Source organism: Drosophila kikkawai, chromosome 3R, assembly GCF_030179895.1.
Source record: "Drosophila kikkawai strain 14028-0561.14 chromosome 3R, DkikHiC1v2, whole genome shotgun sequence".
NCBI lineage: Eukaryota > Metazoa > Arthropoda > Insecta > Diptera > Drosophilidae > Drosophila > Drosophila kikkawai.
This window is the reverse complement of record NC_091731.1, coordinates 29,645,805-29,666,085: the sequence shown is the minus strand read 5'-3', so window position 1 is coordinate 29,666,085 and position 20,281 is coordinate 29,645,805. Positions and strand designations below refer to the sequence as shown.

At 43.1% G+C, this 20,281-nt stretch overlaps 1 protein-coding gene across 15 annotated transcripts in view; it reads left to right on the top strand.

Annotated features, from left to right (window-relative positions):
* The window catches only part of LOC108077708 (collagen alpha chain CG42342), a 73,066-nt gene that overhangs the window by 11,741 nt on the left and 41,044 nt on the right, over positions 1 to 20,281 (top strand). The window lies entirely within an intron of this gene.

Here is a 20,281-nt window from a genome sequence, read left to right as displayed (position 1 = left end):
ATCTCCTGTCAATTTGACAGCCACATTGTTGGCCATGAACCGCCTACATTTGCGGTCAGCGCGCAATTGGTCAGAAAATGTCAGACGCAGCCACACAAACATATACACACAATGGTGGTGTGTGTACACCCACCGCCTGCCCACATACGCGGGCAAGTCAACAAGTCGTCGTTGTGACCGTCTATGTAAGCTTATTGTGTCCATGTGTGTATGTGCGTGACGTGTGGGCCACGAAATTTAATTATTTGCGTCCGGGCAAAATTTATGGCAGTTTAGAGATTTCATTAATTGGAAAAGTGTTTTCCCAACCGCCCCACACATAAGCGACGAAAAGCGGGAGCAGTTGGGAGTTGTTGTGAGAGAGTTTGGGTTTTATTGGGAAAAAAAGGTGGCGATGCCTCGCCCTCTTTTGTGAGGATGTTGGCAGGAGCCTCTGTTCTTGCTAATTTTTTTTGGCGAGCTTTTTTCCTGCTTTCATCCGGCTTTTCCTTTGGCTGCCCGTCTCTGGTGACATTACCGAAACTTTGATTACTCGGGGATTAGCAGAGCACTCCCCAGCACACACACTTGCATAAATAAAGGCAAGCACTGAGAGAAATAGTGCTTATATATAGAATAATTTGGTTAATAGTATAATTTTTTATCTCTGAAACAGTGTCAATTCAGGCAAAACTCCTTTACAGCAAAAATAAATTAAAAGTATATTAAAATGTTGAACAAATCCTTCGTTAAACTATATAATATGCAAAGTAACTTAAATATAAATCATAATTTATATACGAAAATCTGTTTTTATGGCGATATACAGCAGCTTCTTTCAGTGCTTGGAGAGTGGGAGCTGAAGCTCATGGCTGCCAGTTCGCCTTGTGGTTTGCATAAATTTCGCTTAAAATACTTTTTGAAAACTTTTGCGACACTCACAACGCACGCTACTCTTGCTGCTGCTGCACAAGTCCTCGCACTCGCCCACGTCCTCGCCCCTGACCTTTGGGAGATGGAGATGGAGATGGCAGATGTGGGTGGGTGGTGGTAGCTACGCCCTTGGAAATGCGCTGCTGCCTGCCAACATTTGCCAGTCTGGTCGTATTAACGCAATTTGTCTTGACATTCGCACAATTAACTCACCCGCTAAGCTGCTGGACAAACTTTGCGGCTAATCCGGAGTCCTTTGCATGCATTGAACTCACGCTGCCCCTAAGGAGGAGCAGCAGCAGGACCAGAAGCATATGACGCATACGCATACGGACCGGGGGACAGTAAACGCCGGGCGCAATTATTTAACAACTTTGCCAATTCCAGCAGGGGAGCCTCCAGACGAGATAGGACAAAAAGTTTTATAATCGATGCGCTCGCAGGTCGAAAGTTTTCCCTCGGTCGAAGTTTCTTTTCAAAGTCACTGCATATAAATAAATTTCTCCCACTCAAAGAGGCAGCCTCATCCCTCGATGCTCCTCCTCGAAGCCGAGGGACTTGATAAGCGCGTGCCAGGCGCCAGGACACAGCCTTTTCACAACTCTAAGCCCTGTACAATAAATCAAAGCAGCTGCGGGACGGTGGCAGGACTTGTCACTTATCCTGCTTATCTGGAGCGTAGACGATGCGGCAAAGTCATCATCGGCAAAGTCTGGGTAGCTCTGCCCGAACATTCCATTCACCAGATATGCAAGCTACCAAATTGTTGTCCTCCCAGGGATCTTGATTGGCTGCAAAGTTCATGTCAAGGACATTGCAGCTGTGGCTGCAAAGCCAAAGGATATGCCGGCGACTGCCGCATTCCGATTAAGTCGATTAGGTTTTCGGTTTTATCGACGTTTTCCCCCAGTTTTGCAGTTTGGAAAATTGATAAAATTAGTGCGCCAGCAGTTGAGAGTGGAATGGAGTGCAATGGCTTCGGAGGAAGCATTAAAAGCAAGCCCACATTTTCAAATGCCAAATGGAAGTGGCTGAACAGTGGAGCTTGAGCTTTTATCAGGCAATTCCGAGTGTGTCTGAAGATGGTCAGTTGAAACAGTAAATAAATATATAAAGGAATAACTATAATATAGAAAATAACTGCAAAATGTTGGGATGCCACTCATGTGCATAACATTATTGTGGATATTAAAGCTTTTAACTTTAATATGTGAAGTCTAGCAGAAACAATCTAAAATGTGTTAGCTGAAAAAAACACACATATGTTAATTGGAATTATAATTATCTCTTCATTTAATCTCCTTAGTTTAGCACTGCAGCTAATAAAATAAAATAAAATAACAATCAGAAAATTCAATTACATCACATTCCCTGTAAAATTAACTTGGTTAGATATGCATAAATCATAGAACGACCAGCTGTGATAAATAAGTAATTTAATTTGCTTTAAGAGAAATTATAAACATTAATCAGGGAAAAAGAATTTATATGAAAACTCTAATGCTCTTGCTCTGAGGAAGAAAGACACTTTTCCGTTGGGAACTGCAGGGAGCTGCAGCTTAATGTTGCCAGCTTTTCGTCCTTCATTTTTTATGAGCATCCTAATTTTTAGCATTCCGAATTTATGACGTTTCCCATGGTGCAGCCACAACACACTCACGAACACACACACTCACTCGGGGACATGGCTTGTCAAACTGCAAATGACATTTGGCCACTTCTCATCTGCTCGCATCCTGATGCATCCAAACGGCTCCGTGGTTCAGAGTTTTCGAGGGTTGAAGCATCGGAGTTTAGGTAACGTTACGGATACACGGGTCCTGGGGTCCAGCTCGGACGGCTGTCCAGCTGAAAACCCTCAATTTATCATTGCCGAGCGCAAAATCCACTTTAGCAGCCAGAGCAGCGAGCTTCGTTGGCTGCGTGTGACATTTTGCAAAGCCAAAATATGTAGAACATGCCACAGAGACACATCCAGATGGACAGGGACGAAGTCGAGGATGGGCATGGGGATGGTACGAGGATGACGACTCCACAACAGACGCTCACCACGTAGCACTCACTCACTCACTCACTCAGAGCGGCAGTTAGGGAAAATGGCATATGAACTATGGAAATTCCCAATTAGGTTTTAATGCGTACAAGTGCTTTTTATTCAGTGCAATTTCTCACAGGGCCACAGACTGGCAGGATGAGTGGCTTCTGGTGTGGCTGCTTCTCTAGGAATTCAGCTCACGATCCGGATCCAGGGTAGAACTGTGGCACAGCCCGCAAACATCCATCCCCCGGTGTTTGTGTCTGTTGCGTTTATTTGCCAGTCATAAATTTCAATCACGTTGCCTTGTCGGGGATAACACCGAGTGGATATACTCCATGTATCAGCTATGCTCGCCTGATTCTCGCCGTTTCCCTGCATATGCTGTTCTGTCTGGTAGCACCTGCCAGCCCCTCATCGACTTTTCTGTCTGCCTGAACCGAGCCAAAAATGTACACATTTAATGCCTTGGGATGGTTTTTAATTTGAAGGAGAGGCTTTGTCTTAAATATTAATACTAAAAGGGTGCCAAGCTGCTCAGACATTCAGACAATAAAGGTGTCAAAAATATTTTATATATATGTTATTGTGTTTAAAATATTATTTAAATTTCTTTAAAGGACTAATTTTTTTTGTTAAATCAGAGGAAGTACACAGTTTCTCCCTGTACATGGACCTGCGGTTGTTTAGGGCGTGTCGAAGCAGCAGGAATGATAAAACGTAACCCTCTATATCCTGGTCCTTCAAGCGTGCCCACAAGGGGCTTGTGTGTGGTTTTCGGACCACACGGCACACCACCGCACCACACCTCGATCCGGAGTGGAACTGGGATTGGGTTCCCAGTATCGATTGTCGCTGTGCATCAATTGATTTCCTTTTCGTTTTCAATTTGCCAGGGACATTTTTGTTTATGCTTCTTCGCCGGCCACCGGTCGCTCGGTCGTTAGTTCGCTGTGTTTGCTTTGTGTTTTGTTGCTCGTGTTTGGCAATTTGTGACTTTGCGTGACTTTTGGCTCACCTGCGTGGCCACCGCGCCTTGATTGCCATTTAAATGGCGCGCTAATAGGCCAATAAACCATTTCGCTGCACAAAGGATATCGGCAACTGAAACCGACACCGAAACAGACCCAGCGCCAGCAGCAGCAGCAGCAGCAACAACAGCAACATTTATTAATTAGTGAGAAAAAATTAATGCGCAACTGTCATCATTACTCCTGCCCCACGGACGCCTGTCTGCTCTGGCGGGGATCGGGATCTGCGGCGGATATGGCCTGGGTCTGATGTTTCCCCCACACATATCCGCACACAGAACACCCTCGTTGACCATCGCTGGCCACATTTGTTGACAAATTTATTTGTCGTGTGCCATGCTGACACGCCCCTGCCGACCATCCCCATCCCCAGCCCCAGCCCCACTTTGTTTTATTTTATTTTATTTGTGGTTCCAGCCATCGCATCGCATCGCCCATCGTTCGTCTATCCCATCGATGTGCGTGGCTCGAGGTTCGGCATTCTTTTGGTGGAGAAAAAATGCTATTAAAAATATCACAAGAGCCCAGGCGAGCAAACTAAAAGAGAGAAATAAAATAAGGCAAAATAAATTCATTGGCAAAACCAAACACAAAAAGAAACAAAGGGAACAGAAATGAATTACCCAGAAGAGGAGGCAAGGAATTTCATAAATTTCATCTGATTGCGTTGCGGATTTATGGGTACGTAGGACTCCGTATAGAACGTCCAGTGTGTGTCGCTCAGCGGAGGCTGACTTTTATTTTTGGCACGTAATGCCACTTTTTTTTTCTCCTTTCCACATAGCCATAGTCGGTCGGCACTGGGATCATTTTAATGAGCCAAAAATGTAATTTGTCTGACTGGAATCTTTTAAGCCTGTTAGCTGGGTGAGTTCATTTAAATTCAAGAGCGCTCGAAAGTTATTATTTATGGCCAGCGCGGCTGAAAAGATTGCAATTGGAGGTAATGTTCAGTGGGCCATAAAAGAGTGTGGAAATTGCTGTTAAATTATGTGGGGGGCAATCGATCTGTTAAGCAGGGCTTTTTATTCGATTTTATTTGAGCATATTTTACATTTCGATATTAATTCTTGAATCTGTAAAGGAATATTGAGGGAAATTAATGAGAAAAATTACGTTACTTCATATGCATCATAAATAGCTTTCCGTCCCCACATATTACCCCAGATTAATAAGCATTCGCTTCGGTTTACGGCTTATCCCCAAAATATATTTCGTAGCCATAAAACTCACTGTCAGCATTCGCCCCACATCTGTCAGGGGAAATTACAAATTCAAAAACGAATAAATTTATTAGAGTCTTTTTCTGGCTTTTGTTTCAAACTGGTGATAACTTAATTAGCGAGATGATAAATTAATTAATATAAAATTGGAATGTGTGGGCTGGAGAATTAAGATAATTTACCATGTAATTCGGTAAAAGCTGGAAATGGGGGAGCTCGAACCACCGCTGGCTGTGCTTTTCATTATACAACCACTTAGCTGGAATTTCCTCACTAATTGTCAATATCCACACTCTAATTTCCCATTACCCGGCCACTTTTAGGAGCGCAAATTAGTCTTCAAGTTAAGCTGGCACTGACATTCATTTAGCGTTTGCTTCGTTAGCTAAAACACCGTTAGCTGTCGGCCAAAAAATAACTTGCTAATTAGGTAACAAAACTTGGCAAAAAGACAGATAGAGAGAGGGAGAGCAGAGGGATCCAGGGAGCTGGGGAGAGAGGTATCCTGCAGCCTCGGATGTATCATCAATCAAGTGGAATCCCAGCGACGTCCAATGTGACAGTCCATGTCCCTGTCCTGCCTGTCTGTCTTCTCGATATCTGCGTGTGAGGGTGTGTCGGGGTTCAATCAACCATCCAAAATACTGGGGATACAGGTACAGAGATAGAGATACAGTTATTTATACACCGAAAGAAATCGATAGATGAAGTTAAGGGGATCTTGAGGTACATTTTTCTTTGAGAACTTTAAAGATTAGGTTGCAGTAATTCTCATTGAAGTTTTATTTCTTATGATGTCTATAAACAAGTAATATTATAAAGGTGGATTGTATCTTAGACTACATTTAGCCCTAGTAAAATTTAGAAAAAATATAAGACTTTATCTTTAAAGGCTCAAAACAAAGTGCTCTTTAGTTCATTTTTCTGCCTGTGCACTGCCTCGAAAATATGGGTCTGCCTGCTTCTGCAGCTGCGACCGGATCTGCAAGTGTCTGCATGGCTTTTGGCTCTGGGTTCGTTTCAGTTTGGTTTATTAGCCGCATATGCTTGGATTTTTCCTTTGCTCCGGCTGAAAAGCTATTCCAGGCACCAAATTGGTAGCTGCTGCGTAAATATTTCAGCAGCAAACTGAAATTTATTCGATTTTTGGCTTGCCGGCGATACAGTTCCTGGGAGTTTCTGGTATGGATATAGCCAGAAGTGGGGCAGAGAGAGAGTAATGGTGGACAGATTTCATTTTTATACATTTACGTGATTTTCAACGACAATTCAGCGAGTACGGCGACAACGACAACAACGATGACGACGCACATGCTCCAATTTCAGCCCAAACTCACGTACGCAGCGTCCGATGGCGAAAACTCTACTCCACTCCACTCCATGCTGCTCCACTCCATTCGGTGTGGACTGGGATTGGGACTGGGACAGGGATTGCGACTGGAACTGCGGCTGCTTTATGATTTATTGCCTTGACACTGCCTGCGTGATGCCGCCTCTGTTCCCGGTTGCTCTGGTCCCAATCCCCGCTAGCCGTCGTTTATTTAAGCCATCTCTTTGTTTGTCTGACTGACTATCCGCAATACAAACAGGGACAGAGACAGGGACTGGCACTATTCGTCGCCCAGGATTTGCTGGGACATTCCTCGGTGCGGGGCGACATGTCCTCCGTCCTCACATTTAGCGATAAATACAAGTTTTATGATGGATAATAAATGGCTTCATTCGCGTTGACAAATAGTCTGCCTTCATTTGTTTTTCCCATTGTGTCTGTCGCTGTCTCCGCCGCTAGCTTTGTCTTTGTTTACGTTTTTCCTGCTCCTGATGAAGCCCCAGCTTCCGCCCGAGGTGGAGCCGGAGCAAAAACTGAGCGGAAGGAAAATCTGGAGTCGAGGGCGGGGGGCGTCCGATAAAGATGATATATGACGGTTCCGGCTGGCTGACACTCTTCAAGTTCGCGTGGCCAAGTGGGTGGATTATGTTTTCAGTTTGGGATTAGCAATTACGCTTATAAATAGAATTTCCCTCAATTTATCATGCATTTTTTCGCCTTGCCTTTCGATTCGTTTCCGTTCTGTTCGCTTTGGTTTTGCTGGTCCTGCAGGCCATAATTTTAAACGTCGAGTTTATTGCATCATTTGAAAATTTGAATATGCCACCCAAAATGATAATGATAGACAATCAGCCGCACCCTGCACAGGAATCCCTGTGGATATTATGGCTAAATAATTTAGTTGCCTTTTATGCGGCATTCATTAACATTTTCCCAGGCAAGCACACCGACTGAAACGCATATTCAGACAGCCACCGAGTTATTCATTTTCAATTTTCGACTATTTATGCAAATGAACCGGGGCCTGTATGCATAAAAGCCGAAAATGTCATCATTTTACCATTTTTTATGCTCGTTGAAGCGCAAAATATCACTCATACGCCCCATGGCGAGGGCCAAGTACGGCTCATTAGGCCGCCAGAGATTTCTTTCTACGCCGCATTGACTCCCCAGTCCCAGTCCCGGCTGGTTTATCTGCTCTGGCACCGACTGCGGTCTTTTATTTCTATTTGGCATCTTTTAATGTTTCAATCAGATGAAAAATGAAAATGAAAATCAAAACCCCCATCAATGTCACAGGGTCGGTCGTCGCCGCAGTCGTTTCGAGTGTTTTACAATCTGGTAACACAATCTGCTTGTAATGACGCCGAGTCTGCTCCCTCCTCTCTCCTCAATCGTCACTCCTCTCCAAAAAAAATCAATCTTGACCGCTTACCAGTCACCCATATCCATTTCGAAGATTTTCTCTTGGACGCTGCCTTCTCTCCCCTCCCTCCTCTCGTGATTCGCCTGCTTAGAAATTAATTGCTTAGACCGATTTGACGGCGTCGACATTCTTACAAATCACAATCGATCATTGTCGAATAAGCGAAACGGAGAAAACCTATATATATTAATCGTTCAAGAAAAGAAACTCCCTGGCGGGCTTGGGTTCGCCTTCTTGTTCATGCTCGATTGCTCGTTGGTTATAATTAAATTTTCCTCTGTTCTTGATTTTTTACATCTTTTCCCAGAAAATTCAATAAAATTTCTGTGTTAAAAGCATCGATTCCCCGGCGGATTCAGGCGGACTCGGAGTGGGGAGCCCAAGTCAATAGCCATTTCAATGCTACTGTGCGTGATGGCTGGGGCATGAGTAATTGGCCCAGAAGGGAAGAACAGGGATCTTTGCTGGGGACTCTCGCTCAGTCCGTGCGCAGGAATGGGGTGACAGTTGAAAGGAGTAGCACTGGACATGGAAAACTGGTTCTGCTGCAATTGATGGTGATAAATTGTGGTCTATAAATAGTGAGCCCTTCGAGGGCTCCGAGGTTTTTGCATATATGTATATATGCTGGGAACATAACTCCCGAGGTTTTCCGCTCTTTATCTTTAATTTTCATGGTTGCCTTGGCCGCCCGGATTCAATTGAAATTCGATCCGGCCAATCTCAGGCAGATAAGACCCCGTTGGGATCTAATTTCTTCAGGTGAAAGCGGAGAAATCAAACTATTCTCATGGCAACGTTCGAATTCGATGGGAAACTCAATTATCTGGAGCCGGAGCGTCTTCCGCCCGTGTGAGCCGCATCAAAGCGAGTGTTTTCCCATCGCACTTCAACCCTTTTTTCTAATGGAGTGGCAACAATTACCTTTCCGGATGGTTGGGGAGTGCCTGCAGAGGGGTTCTTTTGTCATCGGAACCAAAGATTCGTGCTGAAACTCAATCAAAAGTGTCGACATTTGTCAAAGTGTTGCCGCGGCGGTGCCCATTTGCCTGCCCCAGACCCTTTTTCGCGGGCTGTGCAATTAAGTTGAGCTCTGGCTCTGTGGGTTTTTCCTTTTTGCCTGTCTGGCGCGCCTTGTCTGGCCTTCTGCATTTGCATTTTGGCCCAAAACGCGTTTCTGCCAGGCAGGCAACGTGGTTAGACCACCGCATCCGCGGCCTCTGCAGTCGCCACACAATTGGAGCGCTTCCAAAGCGTTCCTAAATCTAATCAAAATGCGACTGTGTTGTCGTCGTTGTCGTTTGTCGCCTGTTTACCAATCACTGACGCCTTTCTTTCGCACTCGGCCTGCATTGCCTACTCGTTTCGACTCCTCTCGATACACGGAAAGAAAAGGGAAGCCTTAAAAAGGAATTTAACTTTGGGTTTTGGGTGTTAAAAATGTCACAAGTAAGTCAAAAAATCATTAAATTGAAATCGGAAAGCTGTTTTGAGTTGGGTTTTATAAGATTATTAAATCTGCATACTGAATTTATTATTTTTTTTAAATTACAATTTTTTTCATTTTTGACAATTTTAACGATGTAACCCCTTAACAAATTTTGAAAAAATCGGAAAAAATTGTTTTTTTTGTTAAATAAGTCTAGTTCGACTCGCCTGTTTATGCTGATCAAGAATATATATGATTTATAAGGTCGGAAATGACTCCTTCAGTGCTTTGCAAGCAATTAAAATACCTTGGAAGGGTATAAAAATGATGGTTTACTCTACCATAAATTTAGTTTTTTTTTTCCTGTGCATTGACTCACACCTCAGTTGCAAGTTTAGTGTGTACGTAGGCTGATCGGACTCCATTCCGCCATTCAAATTACCAGCAATAGCAACAACAACAAGCGGCACAGCAGCAACATCAGCGACAACTGCAGCAACACGTTTTTCAAGTGCATGGCAGACAACACCTTTTGACATGCTCGTTGCTGCCGCTAGTCGCTGTTTTCTACCGTGGTGTCCACCGTACGGTAATACTCTAACGGGAACACAGAGTGGATACAGATCAACGAGAATTTAAGAAGATAAAATAGATAAATATAATTGATTTCTTTTCTATTTGTCACAGGAAAAGCCAAAGGAATTTTAAATCTTTATGAGCTGTAATTTTAGCTACTGGTTTTTTTTCTTTTATTGTGAACATTATAGTGTGTATATAGCCTCGACTTGGATCGAAGTTCAACCAACCATTCTTGTTTTCATTGCATTTGCCTATGAAGTGACTGCGACAGCGTCTGCCTCTGAAACTGCGACTTGATTTTGGCCTGGCCCCTGGTGGTTTTTTTTTTTTTGGCCGACTGGCTTGTGCGGAGAGTCGTTGCCTTGTGCCGGAGCTTTGCGGTTGGCCGTCTGGGCCTTTTGTCACACTCATCTTCGTTGGCCGTTGTCACGTCAACTTCATTGGAATTGCATTTTGGGAGACTCAAACGTAGACGCTGAACGCATGCGCAACGCCATTGGGAGATGGTGAACTGAGGGTGACGAGGTAAGGGGATTGCGGCTTGAGGTCTGGGTCTGGGTCTGTGGCCAGTGTCTGGGGTCTGGAATCCCTTGTACGCTCCTGTCGCATTGATGCAACGACCAGTTTGTCAACCAGTCGCCGGAGCAGCTTACAAATTTAATCAGCTTTAAGCGACTGACTCTTGCACAGAAAGAAATGCATAAAAATATCGACCGCATTATGTTCATAATCGTTATCATGTCAAGATAATAAAAAATGGATAAGTTAAAGTGGGAATTTAAAGATAAAAGGTTAAAATTTTAAGTGTTGCTTGTCTTTTATTGCAAGATATAAAAACCAAAAGCCAGATTTAAGGTATGAAACAAGGTGTGATCGAATTTCTTATTTTATATGAAATTTATACTTATATTTGAAATTTCGATTAAATTTTGCATTTTAAAATATATGTATTTATAATATATGTAAGCCAATAATATGCATAGTAATCTTTCAAATCTGGAACCCAAAAATTTACTTTAGAAAGATTTAACTGTCCTTAGATATTTAGTTTCTTCTTGAGTTTTTTATTTTACTTCAACAAAAACAAATATTATCTTTATCCGATCCAAGATAATGCAAAATATACATTTCTTTCGTGCATTTCCCCCGGTGTGTGACATTCTGTACGCTCCACTTGACAGAGTCTTTGTGACGTTGCAACGATGTTCGCAGCGGACCATTCATAACTACGCATCGCTTTCGGATTCCAGTTATTCACTCATTTCGTATGCAAGACGACCGCTGCATTCTGGAGCAGCAGCTCCCATTCCGCACAGTGGGGCGAGGGCGTATGTGCACAGTGGGGCAATGGGATGCGCCTGTGCCCGGTCACTTAACACCTCCGCCGAGGGCTCTCATGCGTGGCGCTCTTATATTTATTTATTTTTGGCCTTTTCACCTCGCGGGTTGTGTGAAGAAGCGTTTTAGCATCTCTCAAGAGCTGAGCACACTTACCATACACTCGGATGCGGGACCGGGACCGGGGCGTTGCATCGCATAAACAGGCCTGCATTTGCATAGTTAAACACATTAAGCATCACCAAATGCATTTCGTGTAAGTGAAATGTTTATGTAAACAGCAAAGAACAACACAGAGCGGGAAAGCAAGCACGCGGGTCGCACACTTTCCCAATCCCTCACCGAGGCCCACTGTGCGCACTGTGACCACTGTGCCAACACTGTGCCGAGAGTTGTCAATTAAAGTCAACACCAGAACGGAGGAGCTGCAACAACGATGATTATGGAGCCATAACAACTCGAGGCCTTATCGGGAAAATAGAGCTGAGCGCATCTTTTGAGGGGTGAAGCAGGGGGGAAACAGAGAAAAACCGAGGAGAATCGGGGGAAACAAGACAGAGAGAAGCGAGAACCTGAAGACAAACATCGAGATTCACATTTATTATGTTTAACAAACCCCCGATGGCGTCAATGCGCCAACACCTTCAACCCGAGAATGTCGTCTTTTACACTAAAAGAAGGGTTATAGATAAAGTTACAAAAATGTTTTATAAATGTTAAGTATTGTCTCTTTTTATCAGAAAATGTTTAATGAACTATTAAACTTCCTGAAATGATTGCAAAGTTTTTTTTAAATAGTCTTTAACAACCTAATTTCAATATTGTAAATTCCGCAATTTTAAGAGCTTAGAATCTTGATTTAGCAACTCTTTTATTTAAACAAATTAAAATGAATAATATATTTATATATATTTATAACTTGCCACTTAATGCCCCAAGATTTTTCATAGTGCAGATACTGAAACAGATACAGATACAAAGATAGTTTTTTATGGCGCTACGAAATGCAGCTTAAACTTGTCACTACAAATTGGTCGGAGCTGCTAGGAACCTCGAATACACTTCATTCGAGGTTCTATTCAGCCATTCAGAGTCTCAGCTTGATTAAGCGCCATAAATCTTAAGGGTTTGCCCCGAAAAAAAAGGCCGATCTTTTGGGAAACGTTTTGTTAGCGAGGTTCACTGATCTCCCGCCAGCTGCTAGACACATTTAACACTTTATATAATTTATTGTAATTTTTCTCGCCCCACCGCTTGAGTTGGCTTTTGTGGCAGGCTGTTGTTAACAAAACGTTTTCAACATAAACCTCGCACCTTTTTCAGACTTAAGACTCTTGGCTGCAACTGCAGCGGCATCCGAACAACACCGGATTCAGCATCTGAACAGCATCTGCATATGCATCTCTATTGCTGCTTTGCAGGCATTTCCATCAAACCCACTCAAAACTCCGATAATTCGAACGTGGCCGGGGGCAAACGGGTTGCGCAAGCCGCCAAGTCGCTGCTAAGCTCTGGGATTGAGTAAACACTAAGCACTGGGTTTATGCGTGGGCCGATCGTGATTAGCGGATAAATCAGGACTGTCCGGATAGAACCCATATCAGTTGATTGAATCTCTCAGTCTGTTGACCCTGTCCCATGATGCGTACAGTTATAAGGGAGCTGGTGGAATTATGCCATGAAATTTAGATCTGAGAATATTCATAATTAGATTTGGAAACTTATTTTGGGAAAAGATATAATCGAACAGGCCAACCGTTAGATATTTGCTGCCATTAAATTTATTCTGGACTATAGATGCACTTTGTAAGCTCTAGATATACATCGTTGGAAGCAACAAAGTGTTTTAGTTCAGAGAATAGGAAAGAAAATTTCATTTAAATTAGGTGTTCTTATATTTTCTTTTTTACATTGTTTTATTTAATTTTTGATATTAAATATAGAGTACAACATTTTCGTTAAAAGCCACCAATTGCCAGCTTGGCTAGGTGAGCCACTTACTTTAATTTCATGTTTAAATTAATCCCGTTTCGAAATCAGTCCGCTGACAGTTAAGCAACTGACCGGAAAATATTTTTCCTCGCCGGCGACCCTCATCACATGACTAATCCCACGTGCAAACACGTTTTCGCTCTGGAAACTGCATCGTCCCGGCTGCTAATTGCCGCTTGTTCCAAGTAACAAGCTCCTTCTGCTAAAATCCACATCGTATCCTCATCTCGGCTCGCCTCGAGAGTTGGTTATTAGAACCTTGTTCGATCTCTATCGGAATCGGTTTGGAGCCGCATTAACTCTGTTTGCCTTTCCTGCTAAGCCGGCTCTCCATCTTTCCCGCAGTCACCCAAGCCCAGGCCCAGACCCTCTGGCTTACCTGTCCCGTTTTCCACTTCTCTGCCAGCCTTTGTCGATGCTCTTTACATGTCAGCGGGTCTAAGCTGTGAGCAGACGACCGACCTCCCTGCATCCCAGTCCAAGTCCACAGTGTTTACACTCGTACAAAAAATTTAGATCACTGAAAATAATCCAGAGAAGTTTCTATTATAAGAAGCCTGCAGCTCCTGGAATGTGCAATGATTTCTTTCAGAGAAAGGTTTAAAATTCCTTCTATAATAACAGTATTCTTTTGTATCTAGAGATCTTCAATTACGATTATAGTTTTTTCGGTGTACTACTAGTATCTCCCTTTTCCTGCTGGCGTCTCGCAGTTCCTTTTCCTGCCAGCCCACCGCATTTATCGTGGCTTCGCCTTTCGCCTTTTGTCTGCGATTTGTGTTTCTCCATCGCCTTCTGCCTGTTCTGGTGCCTTTGTGAAACTCGTTTGCATATTGTCATAATTTCTGCACACACTCAGCCACACACTGCACACACCACACACAGCCAGCCGACACACTCATTTCATCCGTTTAGGCGGCTCAACCCGGCTCCGGGCTCAGTCATTCTCTTTTATTTTGTTGCCATTTGTGGGCAATGCTGCATGTTTTATTGTTATTTTGATTGCATTTATTGTATTATTAAGCTGCATTGTTATGAGCTCTAAGCCGGGCTGCCTAGCAGCAAACATTTGCCATTTATGTGACCTCTACCCCTCCCTGCCTCTCTTCTTACTACCATTTCCACAATTCCGCATTTTTGGACAGGATGGGATGGGGGGTTGTAATCCAGAAACGAAGCAAAAATCGATTGCTAACATACACAGTAGCAGTCGGAGTCGGAGTCGGAGTCGGTAGCTTCTCAGTGAATATTTTCCTCAATCATATTGGCTGTCAATCTAGGGGCAACGAGGCAACAGGGATGGGTAGAAATGTGGAAAATGCGGATTACCATTCTACAAAGATTCAATATCACAATATTTGCTGTTTTGCTATAATGAAAGTTTGGAATTTGCTAAGAATTAATATCAAAGCAATCGAATTTGAAAATGTAAAAAGGATTAAAGAAGAGGAGTTCTACCAGTCCTACTGGTTATTAATTATTCACCCTCAAATATGGGATTTTTGTTTAATATTTTTGAATATTCCATCACTGATTTTACATTAAATGAAAGCTTCAATTTATTCGTTACTAATTTAATGTTGAATTAATTATGTTAGCTATTGAAATTAAATTATCTGTTAAAGTGCTTTCACACAATGTACTTCTTCAATATATATAGATATTATACCTTCGTGACCTTATCTAAATTGCTTTAAATTTAATAATAGTTGCCTTCACAGTCGAATTAAAATGAAAACCATAATTGACTTAACACTGCTTAGTGCTTGAATTGATTACTGAAAAGGGTTTAAATACATTCAGAGCGATGTTCATTTAAATTTCAAATACCAGCCACGCGTGACCGTAGCTAATTGCATGAAATTTAATAATTGGTGCGTTGATTGTTCAAAATGCATTTCCCATAAACACACATTTTTAGGTATACCTGCTTGCACCCATTGTAAACACATTCTCCACCGTTTGCACAGCTTAGACCGGCCTCTTTGCTATCAGCCTTTTTGTTTGACTAACGGCCTCGGGCGTTTTGTTGTCATTTCAAGGAGCGCTTGGCATTAGGCCAAGTGACAGCCACTGGACCGTCCATTAGCGTGAAGGCAGTATCTCGGGCGAGTGGAAAATGCATCTGCATCTGCATCCGCAGCAGCAGCAACGGCAGCAGCAGCTCTCATGTGTGAGGCAGCCGAAGGTGTCGGGTTGCCAGGGAAACGGAGGCAGGCTGGGGAGAACTGCCGGCGGCTGTCATAAAAACTCGTTGAGCGTAATTAGACGTGCTGTTGTGCGGCGGCTCCTTCAATGAGTCATGCGCTCAAGCGAGAGCCAATTCATCAATCCGCACGCACTGACGGCCCATTAGACATGCCAAATGCCATATATGTATGCCATACGCTGCATGCTGTATGCAAATGCCCGCGGTTCTCCGCCGCGCTAAATGCTAATGCCAATCTGAGCGGGGATTTCGAGCCGGCTGCCGGCTAATTAATGGCTGCTCCTTCGACGAGCTAGAGCCGAAACTTTGAGCCCTCTCGCCACTGATTAGCGATCCCTAATTAGAGCAGAGTTCACGGCAAAGCCAACTTCTTTCTGACCCCGCTCCTGACACGCCCTTGTGGTGCCTTTGAACTTGCAACCTTCTCATGTGTGTGCACTGCTCGAAAAAATATCAAGCTTAGGCCATACCAAAAATTGATTCACACGACCTGTTAAAGGTGATGCATTTTATATTGGCTTAATCGCTATAAATTTGTGATATTCTGAGATTTAAATAATTTTTGTGGCAAATTTAATTACCGATAAAAAACGGATACCACAGTTCAGGGGATTAATTTTTTTCTCTGTTTGTTCGAGTGTTTGATTTGTGGGTGTGCCTCTGCCTTCGTCTACCTCCCTACTCTGTTTGCTTTGGCAACTTTTCCACCGAAAAACTTTTTGCTACCAATTAACGAAAATAAATTTTACCAACATCAAGGTGAAACTATATTTCAATATTGTTTGTTTGCCACTGCGGGGTCGATGGTGGCGGTTTGATTGGAAAATGTCTGAATAATTGAAGTGGAAGAGCATGAACGAGTGGCAACGATTCGAGCTCGATTCGATGCCATTCAGAAAGGGGTAAAGGAACTACTGCTTTAAAGCAGGCCAGACCCCTATGCCACTTCGGCCAGGTACTCACAACTTTTTCTCCAGTTAGCTGGCAAATTAAGTTAATAACAATAATAGAGCAATTACCCTGCGGATAAGGGCGCTCTTCAGCGATAAAAGCCAGAAAACCACAAGGAAACACACACAAAAAGTTGACGAAAAAGTTGCCCAGCTGGGAGGCAAAAATTTGTTGACTGTTTTTCGGGCGGAACAACAAGCAGATAAATATTTAACGTACTTTGTGTATTTCCCCAGTTTTTTTTCTGAATCACCGGGGTTAGCAGGAGCCACGTGGTATAGAAAATTCGGAAAACTAGTTAAATATCCCCCGATGGTAAACCAAAGTTAACTGCGGGGCAACTGCAGGATAAAAAGGGAAAATAATACTTTTGTCCTTATATTGATTTGCTCTCTGCAATTTGTTTGCACATAGTTTCTGTTGTTATTGTACGTGTAACCTAGAAATGAAGACAGCTAGCAAAAACAGCAACAATAACGAGACACGGTCATAAATAACGAAATCGTAAGTCGCAACCAGTACGAAAAAAAAAACAGCAGAAGAAAAAAATGAATTGAAAAAGGGAAACATTCGCCGGAAAACCCCACGAATATCAACTTGCCAGCCCATTGTTGTGGCGGTTGCTTGTTGTTCTTGTTGCCGTTCTTATTGTTGCTGTTGATTTTATTGTTGCTATTGCTGTTGGTGTTGTCATTGTTGTTGCCACTGCTGCTGCTCTTTTTCGGCCAGGTCTATTGTTGTTGCCGTAGTTAAACAACGACAACGAACTGCTGCGCCTGCAGGTTTTATTTGGGCAAGAAAGCGAAAGAGGAAAAATAACTTTTAGCAGGCCGAAAAAAGCAGTAGAGAAATTATACACTCCTAAAAAACATTTTGAGGAATTTATTGGAATTTTTGTAGGAGTAGATAGTATTTTTTTTTTTGAGTAGAAAATTATTTCACCTGGAAATTCGATTTCTATATGTTTTCTAAACCCCAAATCCATTATTTACATTTCCAAAATATTTTATGGAAAGTATTTAGATAACTTCAGCAATTTGGAAAAAAGAAAGATTTATTTATAAAGCACCAAACATCCCAAAAAATAATTGTTAAAAAATAAATTAGAAATTTAAATTGGCTTCTAGGTATATATATATTTATATAGATATATTTTTTACTGTGCACCCATCGCCCAGCTAGACAAACGAAGGATAAACAACGACTACGATATAACACAAATTGTTGAAAATGCTGCAAAAGTGGCATGCTTTACTTTACATTTGAGGGAAACAGCCCCGGGCTGCGGGCTGCGAGTTGTTTCTTTTCGTGTTGGCCTCTTTAATTAATTGCCAAAAAGCGAGTCAGACAAAAAACGAGAGCCCAACACTTGTGGCCCGGGCCCAGTTCGCTCGACCGGAAGGAAGTCAGTAAGATTGTGCACAAAGGCCCACACAAATACACACCAACACACACACACTCAGCCAGCACCCGACACACACACACAAGCACAAGACACCCAAGAACGGCTGTTGCCATTTTGTAGCACACTTTTGTGCGCGCCTCTGTTTATGCGACTTGTAAACTTGGTCTTCTGTTTGTGTTTTGTTGTTATTTTCTCACTTCCCTGCTGATTGCCGGCAACATATTTCGCAAATTGCTGTCAAAGTGTTAAGGAAGTTGGCTCGCCTCGGCCTCGGCCTTTTCGGGGCCAAAGGGACCGCAATGAACTCGGCCCGAAAGCGAGTCTTCGTAGGTATATGTGCGCGCCTCTGTGCCTCTCTAATTGCAGGCAGTCTGGAAGATGAATTGCTAATGGTTTTATGTTCTCCTTTTTTGTACAGCCACAAGCAACATGAACCTGAGCAGTGTGAGCAATAACAATAATTATAATCATGGGTCGACAGAGTTTTTACGAGTACATAGCCCAGTTTACAGAGTTTCGAGTGTCAGCGGCGTGCCCACAAAAGAGGCAGTCAAGATATATGGATAGGCTACTTGCCCGTCGCAGTGGAATAATGATGATGGAGACTGAATGAATGCTGATGAAGATGGAATATGAGTGGCCTGTGTGTGAAGTGCAGGGCGTGAAAGTTTTCAATTTCCATGCGGTGTACTATTTCTCCTTTTTTCGGCTCTAAGCAATCTCTAAAACTTGATCTCGCAGGGCAAACAATTCATGAAAATTGTGATCGATTGGTTAGTATTTAATTAAGAAGGGAGATTTGATATTGGAATGTTAGGAAAACGGTAGATTAAATATGCTAATGATAGGATAAATACATAAATAACAAGACTTAAACAAATTTAATAATCTTTTTCGTGGTGTGCGCTGGAGGCAATCGCTCAAACTCGCACTACCTGAAGTGCCTTCAATTAGTTGCCGAATGCAAGATATTTTTCAATTAGCCAAGATAGCCGAGGAAGGCCAAGTTACTTAGACACAAGGGTCAGGGAATTACCGGGAACTGCAGAGACAGCATCGGGTTTCTGCGGCTTTGGGCGTGCAATTAACAGCATCACGTGACCTGCAACCCAAGGCGCTGCGAGGAGCCCTCAGTGGCATGAAAAATGAAGTCGAAGCAGCAGACGCTGCAGGCGTTCTTTCGTCCATCTCACCTCCCCCATGAGTCCTCACCTCCGACCTTGCCCAGCCACGCCCCCTGTGTGCGCTCAATCACGACCCGAATTGACTTTTGGGCTGCTGTGCATCATTAATTCACTTCAACCGAATTTTCCGAAATTCGAATTGAAATTGACTTGGGGTTAGAGGGAATCGAAGGGCGATGGGCGTAGGGCTGCGGGCGTGCCGTTTGCGCCAAAAACCGAATGAAAATAATAAAAATGTAATTAACGCCCAGGCCATAGACACAGGGTAAGTGGGGCATGGCCATCGCGGTCGCCGTCGTGGTGGTGTTTTCCTTTTTGTTTTTGTGGGTCCATTTGGCTCATTTCTTATACAATTAAGTGGCCACTGCTTACGGCCAAGGGGGGCCCAATCTAAGCCCGGCGCTGTCTGCCCTTCTTCAACTTTGTCTATGCCTGTCATGAATCCCATTGCGGGGCGTGGCCACTCCGCTGCCGTTTTTGTTATTGCTTATCTGATTATGCGGATGGCTGCGGATGCCGCGGACTCCGGAGTCCGTGGCTCAGACTCCGGAAACCCAGACGACTCAAACAGAGCCAGCATCTCCGTCTCCGCCGGGAACTCGGATGACACGTCAATGACAGCCCCGTGGAGAGTTCAAAAGTTTAATTACCATTCGCAGTAATCAGTGTGTTTGGATAAATAAGTAGGTATATATACAATAGCTCAGGCATGAGCAAAAGTTTCGGCAGCGAAGGCTGTTGAATGCGCTACCAAAATAGCCAAGTTTTCAAACTAAGCTTTCTTAATGCAGTTTAAAATTGAATTAAATTTAATATAATTATGATTTGCAATAAAGCTTATAATATGGGAATAATATTTTGATATGACAACTAAAATTAATAAGCTAAGAATTACTACCTCACATCTCTTATAATACAAATTTTCCTATCTTCATTTCAGGTATGTAAAAGTACAACTTCAAATCATGTTTGCGCAATGCAATTAACATAAGTAAGTCAGAAGCGAACATTTCCTTGGGTTGCCATTCCACAAACCAACTCCAAAGTCTCCAAGGAGCTCATATCATAAACATTAACCGTGTAGGGGATTCCATCTCTCTGGCTAGACTTCTGCACTCAAATGAAATCCTTTTTGGCCAACTGACTTCCGTGAGGGTCGGCGGGGTTGGCTTCCCTATCCCAGCGGGTTATATTGTATAAAAATAACAGAACAACAGGAAAAGTTGATGAACAGCAA